Source organism: Sorex araneus, chromosome 1, assembly GCF_027595985.1.
Source record: "Sorex araneus isolate mSorAra2 chromosome 1, mSorAra2.pri, whole genome shotgun sequence".
Lineage (NCBI taxonomy): Eukaryota > Metazoa > Chordata > Mammalia > Eulipotyphla > Soricidae > Sorex > Sorex araneus.
This window is the reverse complement of record NC_073302.1, coordinates 41,046,714-41,054,707: the sequence shown is the minus strand read 5'-3', so window position 1 is coordinate 41,054,707 and position 7,994 is coordinate 41,046,714.

The window sequence follows — 7,994 nt, the reverse complement described above, 5'->3', positions numbered from 1 at the left end:
TTTGAGCCTCCACTCAGGTTCCAGATGGAGACCAGAGGTGACCAGAGGGCCTGGATGGTGCAGGAGTCAACCTGGGTCCCTCATCTGAGTCTTCCTCAGCCTCATCTCCTGACTGAATCCCCCCAGAGAGAGGAGTCTTAGAGAAATGTCTTCACCTCAGGATTGGTGAGGGGCCAGGGGAAGAACCGAGCAGGCCTAGTTTTCCAAGTACAAATTAAAATGTCATGCAATATATTTTAGATTGTCAGAATTGAAAATGTGTTTATATAAATGAAAGTAGGCATCCTACTATAGTGAGTGATTTGAGTTTCTTTATTTACACAGGTTGAAGCCATATTGCAACCAAATATCAGCAGATGGACTTTTATTGATTTATTGTCTGATCATTCTATTTGCCATTCCTTTAAGTTTTGTCGGAGTTTGAAGGCTAGAGAGACAATACAACGAGTAGGGCACTTGTTTAGCACACAGCTGACCCAGATCGGCTGCGTGCTAAACAAGTTTAGATCCTCAGTATCACATATGGTCCCCTGAGCACTCTCAGGAAATGACTCCTGAGTGCAGAGCCAGGAGTAAGCCCTGAGCCTTGTTGGGTGTGACCCAACTCCCCCCTCAAAAAATTGTTTTAAAATAAAAGTCCCCTTACACTTTATTTACAAAATTGTTCATGATGATTTGCTACATACATTCAATATTCCAATCCCAATCCCACAACCATTGCACCATCCCCCACCATTATCTCCAATTTAGAAAAAAGGGTTTTCGTTTGTTTGTTTTTTAAAAATTTTTATTAGTGAACCACTGAGGGATACAGTTACAAACTTATGAACTTTCATGTTTGTATTTGGTCTACATCCCTCCACCAGTGCCCATTCTCCTCCACCAATGTTCCCAGTATCCCTCCCACCACCTCCACCCCAACCCCCACCACCCCACCCTGCCTCTGTGGCAGGGCATTCCCTTTTGTTCTCTCTCCTGTTCGATGTTGTTGTTTGCAATAGAGGTATTGAGCGGCCATCATGTTCGGTCTATAGTCCACTTTTGGTACGTGGCTTTCAGCCCGAGTAGGCCCTCCCGATATTCTCTACTAGGTGTTCCCTTCTCTGTCTCTGCTGCCTTTCCCCCCAGCATGTGAGGCCAGTTTCCAAGCTGTGGGGCAGACCTCCTGGTTCTAATCTCTACTACTCTTGGGTGTTATTGTCTTATTCTGCTACTTTATATTCCACATATGAGTCCGATCTTTCTATGTCTGTCTCTTTCTTTCTGACTCATTTACTCAACATGACACTCTCCATGTTGATCCCCTTATAGGCAAATTTCATGACTTCATCTTTTCTAACAGCTGCATAGTATTCCATTGTGTAGATGTACCAAAGTTTCTTTAACCAGTCATATGTTTTTAGGCACTCCAGTTTTTTCCAGATTTTGGCTATTGTAAATAGTGCTGCAGTGAACATAGAAATGCAGAAAGAAGCTCTTAATTTTTCATTGTTTAATTGAATTATAGTAAATATTTTTGTGAAGTTCCTTTTGATATATTTTATTCTAGTTTGTTCTGGTTTAGTTTTAGATGAAAAGTAATGATATATATCATGCAATATTTTAGCTCATTTTCAGCTTACGGAAATACATTGTATTTAAATATGTATTAACTGGTGTAAATATTTTTCATGTAATAAACATTTCCTGATCAAAAAAAATGTTTTGTTGGAGCAATAAATATGAAGTAAATTTGCTATGTGTCCACAAAGGGGGCATGGTGGGTGATGGGAGGGAACCTGAAGTCACTGGTGGAGGGAAGGTCACATTAGTGGTGGGACTGGTATGGGAACATTGAACACAAGAATCAACTGTATTATGAATGACTTTGTACATTGCAGTATCTTAATAGAAATAAATTTAAAAGAAAAGCCTGGAGTGATAGGACCGTGGATAAGGCACTTGTCTTGATGCAACTGACCCAGGTTCCATCCATACCACCTTTGAGTGCTACCAGGAGTGATCTCTGAGCACAGAGATAGGAGTAAGTCATGAGCACCACAAGGTGCGGCTATTCCACTGCCCGCCTCCCCCTTTTCAAAAGAAAAAAAGAAACAGTTTTCTAGAGGTTGTGAACAATGAATGACCTTGCAGGACAGGGCAGGCCCAAGATGTGGAGAGTGTGCATGGTCCCGGTGCTAGCAGGGTCACACTCAGGAGCCAGGGAGGTCCGGCAGTCACCGGCCCCAGGGCCTGAGTCAGAGACACAACCTTAGGGACAGGCCAGCAGCGACAGAGAGCCTGACAAATGAATCACAGAGGAGGTATCTGTCCTCTTTCCCTGGTGCCAGGCCAATTTAAAAAAAAATTGTTTTGTTAGTGAATCACCGTGAGGTACAGTTACAGACTTACAAACTTTCGTGCTTGCTTTTCAGTCATACTATGATTGAGTGCCCATCCCTCCACCAGTGCCCATTTTCCACCACCAATGGTCCCAGCATCCCTCCCACCACCCCCACCCCGTTTCCCCACGCCCCCCACCCCACCTCTGTAGCAGGGCATTCCCTTTTGCTCTCTCTCCTTATTGGATGGTTTGCAATAGAGGTATTAAGTGGCCATCATGTTCGGTCTTTAGTCTCCTTTCAGCCCGCCTCTCCCATCCGGAACGGGCCCTCCTAGCACCCTTTACTTGGTGTTCCCTTCTCTATCTGAGCTGCCTTTTCCCCCAGCACGTGAGGCCATGTCAGTTTCTGTCCTGAACAAACCACAAAAAGAAGCATAAATCAGAAAGGCCTGCAGCTGGACAGGGTTAAACCCAATGGTCGGCTGGGTTTTTGTTTTGGCTTTAACATGTTTTGCTCTGGCCTATCTAATCAGCATCTTTGAGGGCCGGAGAGATTGTATGTGGGTAGCATGCTTTCCCTGCATGTAGATCAATGGGCTCGATCCTCAGCACCACCTCTGCCCGTCTTAGTGATAGTACAGCGGGTAGGGTGCTTGCCTTGCACATGGTTAAGCTGAGTTCGATCCCCCTGGCATGGGCTATTGCTCCAGCCCCAACAATTTTACTTTTAAATTGAGATATTAGGACAGAGAAGGGACCATGATGATAATGATTATTGAAAATGATCACTCTGGACATGAACTGAGTGCTGAAAGGAGGCGAAGTGACATGCAGGATGCCCTTTCAGTAACAGTACTGCAAACCACAGCGCCTAGTAATAGCAGAGAGAGGAGTAGTTCTGCTATAGAGGCAGACTGGGGGTGGGGCGGGAGGGAAACTGCGAACATTGGTGGTGGGAAACTGGGAACATTGGTGGTGGTGAAGAGTTGGTTGTTGGACCATTGTATGACTGAAACTCAACTATGAACAACTTTGTAACTGTCTATCTCGTGGTGATTTGATTAAAAAAAATTTTTTTCAAACCAAAATTAAGACCATGTGTCATAAATAAACCTTTAGAAAAATGCCATTGACAGGGGAGGAAGCCCATTCTCTATGCAGAGCTCCCCTGCTTTGGGGAGAGAGTACACAGTGTGGGTTCCTGGGAGCGGAGAGGGGAGGAATTTCAGGAGGGAGCAGGGACACACAGGAAGTTCTCTTTCTCCTTCATCCCCACTGGCCCAGGCCTCCACCTCCTTGAAGGCCAATTTCACAATGACAACCATGTGCAACTTGTGATCGGGGCTGCCCTGGTGTCCCGCTGCGGGGATCTGCCAGCTGGTCCCCAAAGAACACGGGGGAAAACAGGAAAGAACATGTAAAGCAGAAACAGTGGCCTTGTCTCTACGTCTAGACTGGATTTCTCTTCGCCCTGGGTAGAGCAGCAGCTGGACCAGGGACCAGATGTTAGAACGAAAGTGGCTTTTTCCTGCACTTGGGGGCTCTTGAGAATTGTGTGAAAGATTTGCATGCAAAACTTACATACTCTTAGAAGTTAAAGTTTAGGGGCCAGAGAAAAAGTACAGTGGCACTTGCCTCACAGGTGGCTTACCCGACTTAGATTCCCCGGCACGCCGGATCTTCCCCCACACCCCTCTGAAGTGATCCCTGAGTGCTGAGCCGGGAGTAAGCCCTGAACGCTGTCAAGTGTGGCCCCCAAACAATCAAACAAATGAAAAGGAGAAGTTCATTGTGCAGTTCAAGAAGATGAATCCGGGTTCCTGTGCACGACATCACTCAGCCTGTCTGGTCTGGGTTACCGTGTCCTGGTCGCCTCCAGCATTCGAGGGTCCCTAAAGCTCTTCTCGCCTTAAGCACACATTCCTGCTCTGGATCCTGTCCGGCTGGAAGAAACCCTGTCACCTGTGTCTCCCTGCTGGGGCTAGCTGCTCTGTAACCTGTCACTGCATCTTCTCCAGGACTGTACCCCAGCTGTTCCCGGTGCCCTGAATGCCTTAGTCTCTCGCCAGGGTCACATGCATGTGGGTGAGACTCCTGTGCATAGCTCTTTGGGCACAGGTGAGCTGGGAGAAGATGAGAGACAGAGACAGAGAGACAGATTTCTTCTTCCTGTTATTTTTTTCTATGTGTCCCATTTCCCGACTGATCTGCTCTTATACCCACCCTAGTCATCCCATTTCTTCTTCTCCCTTTTTTTTTTTTTGAGGGGGAAAGGGGTCACACTTAGTATGCTCAGGGGTTACTCCTGGCTCTGCACTCAGGAATTACTCCTGGCGGTGCTCGGGGGACCAAATGGGATGCCAGGGATGGAACCAGGTGGCCTCATTCAAGGCTAGTGCCCTACCTGCTGTGTTATGGCTCCAGCCCCATCCCACTATTCTTGACTGAAGCCCTTTCGGATGGTTGAGATGAAAATGACCGGATTAGACAAACCAAACCTTAGACTGATTAGTTTACCCGGCGCTCCACCCTCTCACTCCCACTGAGTCACAGACGTCTGGGGCTACAACCCTGAAGAGAGTTGGGGCAGATGCTGACAAGAAGTCATGTGACCCCTCCTCCAGCCTGGCACGCATCCCATGATCTCCACGCACTAGAGTTGCTCCACGGGGCAGTGGGGAAATGCTGTGCATGTGCCAGAAGGCAAAAGGGCAACTCCCAGCAGCTCTGCCCGCACCCTTGCTCGCTCGCTGCCTCCCTCATCATCCCTGGGCTGCTGTCAACCCGGCAGGCCAAATTCACTGCAGCCACAGCAGTGGGACCTAGTCACCGTGAGGCGTGCTCCAAAGACCCCGCCTGAGGGCCACATTCTTGGCTGGAAAAGCCCCGGGTCACCCTGTCTGCCAGGCTCTCTGCAGGTCCACACTGAACTCAGCAGGGCACGTTAGGGCCGGGTACATAGCTCTGGGCACTCCGCCAGAGAACCGTCCAAGATAGAAGCATGTGCAATGGTTGGTCATGCCTTAGTACCCTCCAGGCGCTGGCACATGCCTCCAGGCAGGCAGAGGGCCAGGAGTGAAGGCCAACTGCCAAGCACGCAGGTCTAACCCAAGATTGAGTCTCCAGGCTCTGTTCTTTTGCAGGATTAACCCGGGAGGGCCTCCCGGGGCAGTTGGTTCCGGGGTTCTGGGATCAAAGATCCATGGGCACTGGCAGCTGGTCCCCTGGGCCCACACCCCTCATAGGCCTAAGATCCGTCCTGAATTCAGAGCCAGACACTGGCCCTCCCCTGTCCTTTATATTTGTTTGTTTGTTTGTTATTTATTTTTCCTGGAGAGGACAGGGTTTAGCATACTCAGAGAGCTACGCAAAGAAGTCTCACCCATGTGCATGTGGCCAGGGCCAGAGAAAAAGCCAGGCAACAGGGAACAGCTGGGATACAGTCATAGAAAAGCCCCACACGTGACCAGGGCACAGGCTCTGTGGGGAGGAAGCCCCGTCATCCTTCCAAGTCTGGGGGACTTTCAGGAAATGTAGTATGAGACCCCCAGTGTGTTCTCTTCCTGGGGCCAGGACTGTCAGAGGCCCAGGCCCTCAGGTAACCCCTGAAAACCTAGGTTTGTGACCCCAGGAGGGGAGCCTGGCAGCATCATCCGTGCCCACGGAGAAGACGAGCTCTTTGTTTTATTGCTCGAGCATCTGCCACTGGAACAATTAGAGAGTAATTTCTGCACTAAATTATTCATGTGTTTCCTTGCCACGCATGGAAATTCCATTCTGTAATTTGCTTTTTCTCCCTTAGACCTCTTTCCAGTCGATAAACAGAGATCCACTTCATCGTCCCCAGTGATCACAAGACCCTGAATTGTTCGCCGCACCTTCGCGCACTCAGCGCAGGCCTCGGCCGAGAGTGGCGCCTAGGTTTGCAGTGTTACGAGAAATGCCACAGGAACACTGTGGACATACATCATTGTCTAGGAACATGATTTTCTTCTTTGGATTAAAAAGATAATGAGGTAAAGAAATAGGTTTTCCCTTTTTGGTGGCAGGGGGCATGGGAATGTTGCAGGGGGAATTTGGGCCATACCTGGAGGTGCTCAGGACATCTTTTTTTTTTTTAAATTTTTAAAATTGAATCACAATAATATACAGTTACAAAGTTGTTCATGATTGAGTTTAAGTCACATAATGTTCCAAGACCCATCTCTTCACCAGTGTATTTTTCTCATCACCAATGGGCTCAGTTTCCCTCCCCTCATCCCCACCTGCCTCTATGGCACGCACTTTTCTTCTTCTATTTCTTCTCTCTCTCTCTCTCTCTCTCTCTCTCTCTCTCTCTCTCTCTCTCTCTTTCCTTTTGGGTCTTATGGTTTGCAATACAGATAATGAAAGATTATCAGGTATATCCCTTTACCTACTTCCAACACTCAGTTTCTGCCCAAAATGATCATTTCCAACTATTATTGCCATGTTGGTCGCTTCTCTAGCCTAACTCCTTTACTGCCCCCCTCTTTTTTTTTTAAATTTTCTTTTTGGGTCACACCCCGCAATGCACAGGGGTTACTCCTGGATCATGCACTCAGGGGGACCATATGGGATGCTGGGAATTGAAACCAGGTCAAGCACGTGCAAGGCAAACGCTCTACCCGCTGTGCTATTGCTCCAGCCCCCCTACCCCCTACACTCTTATGGCAAGCTTCCAATCATGACCAGTCCTTCCTCCTGATCCCTGTTTACCCTAACCTTGGATATTAGTCTCATACTAATATCCCACAAATGAATGCAATCATTCTATACCTGTCCCTCTCCTTCTGACTCATTTCACTCTCCATGTCCATTCATTTATAAGCAAATTTAATAACTTCATTCTTTCTAACAGTTGAATAGTATTCCATTGTTAGATGTACCACAGTTTCTTTATCTAGTCATCTGTTCTCAGGCACTCAGGTTGTTTCCAGATTCTGGCTATTGTGAATAGTGCTGCAATGAACATCCAAGTGCAGATAACATTTCTGCTATGTGTTTCTGGGCACCCAGGGTATATTCCAAGAAGTGGTATTGCTGGGTCAAATGGGAGTTCAATTTCTAGTTTTTTGAGGAATGTCCATATTGTTTTCTAAAAAGGTTGGACTAGTTGGCATTCTCTCCAAAAATGAAGGAGAGTAAGGATTTACTGCTGGCTGTGCACTTGATATCACTCTTTTTTTTTTTCTTTTTGGGTCACAACCAGCGATGCACAGGGGTCACTCCTGTCTCTGCACTCAGGAGTTACCCCTGGCGGTGCTCAGGGGATTATATGGATGGGATGCTGGGAATCGAACCTGGGTCGGCCGTGTGCAAGGCAAACGCCCTACCCGCAGTGCTATCGCTCCAACCCCACTTAGGTATCATTCTTGGTGGGGCTCAGGGGACTCTACACAGTGCTGGGGGAGCAACCTGGATCAGAAGCATGCCAGGCAAGAGCCCTACCCTCTGTACTATCTCTCTGGTTTCATCTCTGTTTGGTTTTGGTCTTAATATAATGTTGACCTTACAGAAGCTGTTAAAAAGTGTACCTGTTTCTTCAAATTTCTGGAAGAGCTTGAGGAACACGAGTAATAGGTTCTATTTGAAATCTTAGGAGAATAAACTAGTAAATATGTTTGAACCTGGGATTTTGAGGAAAATTATT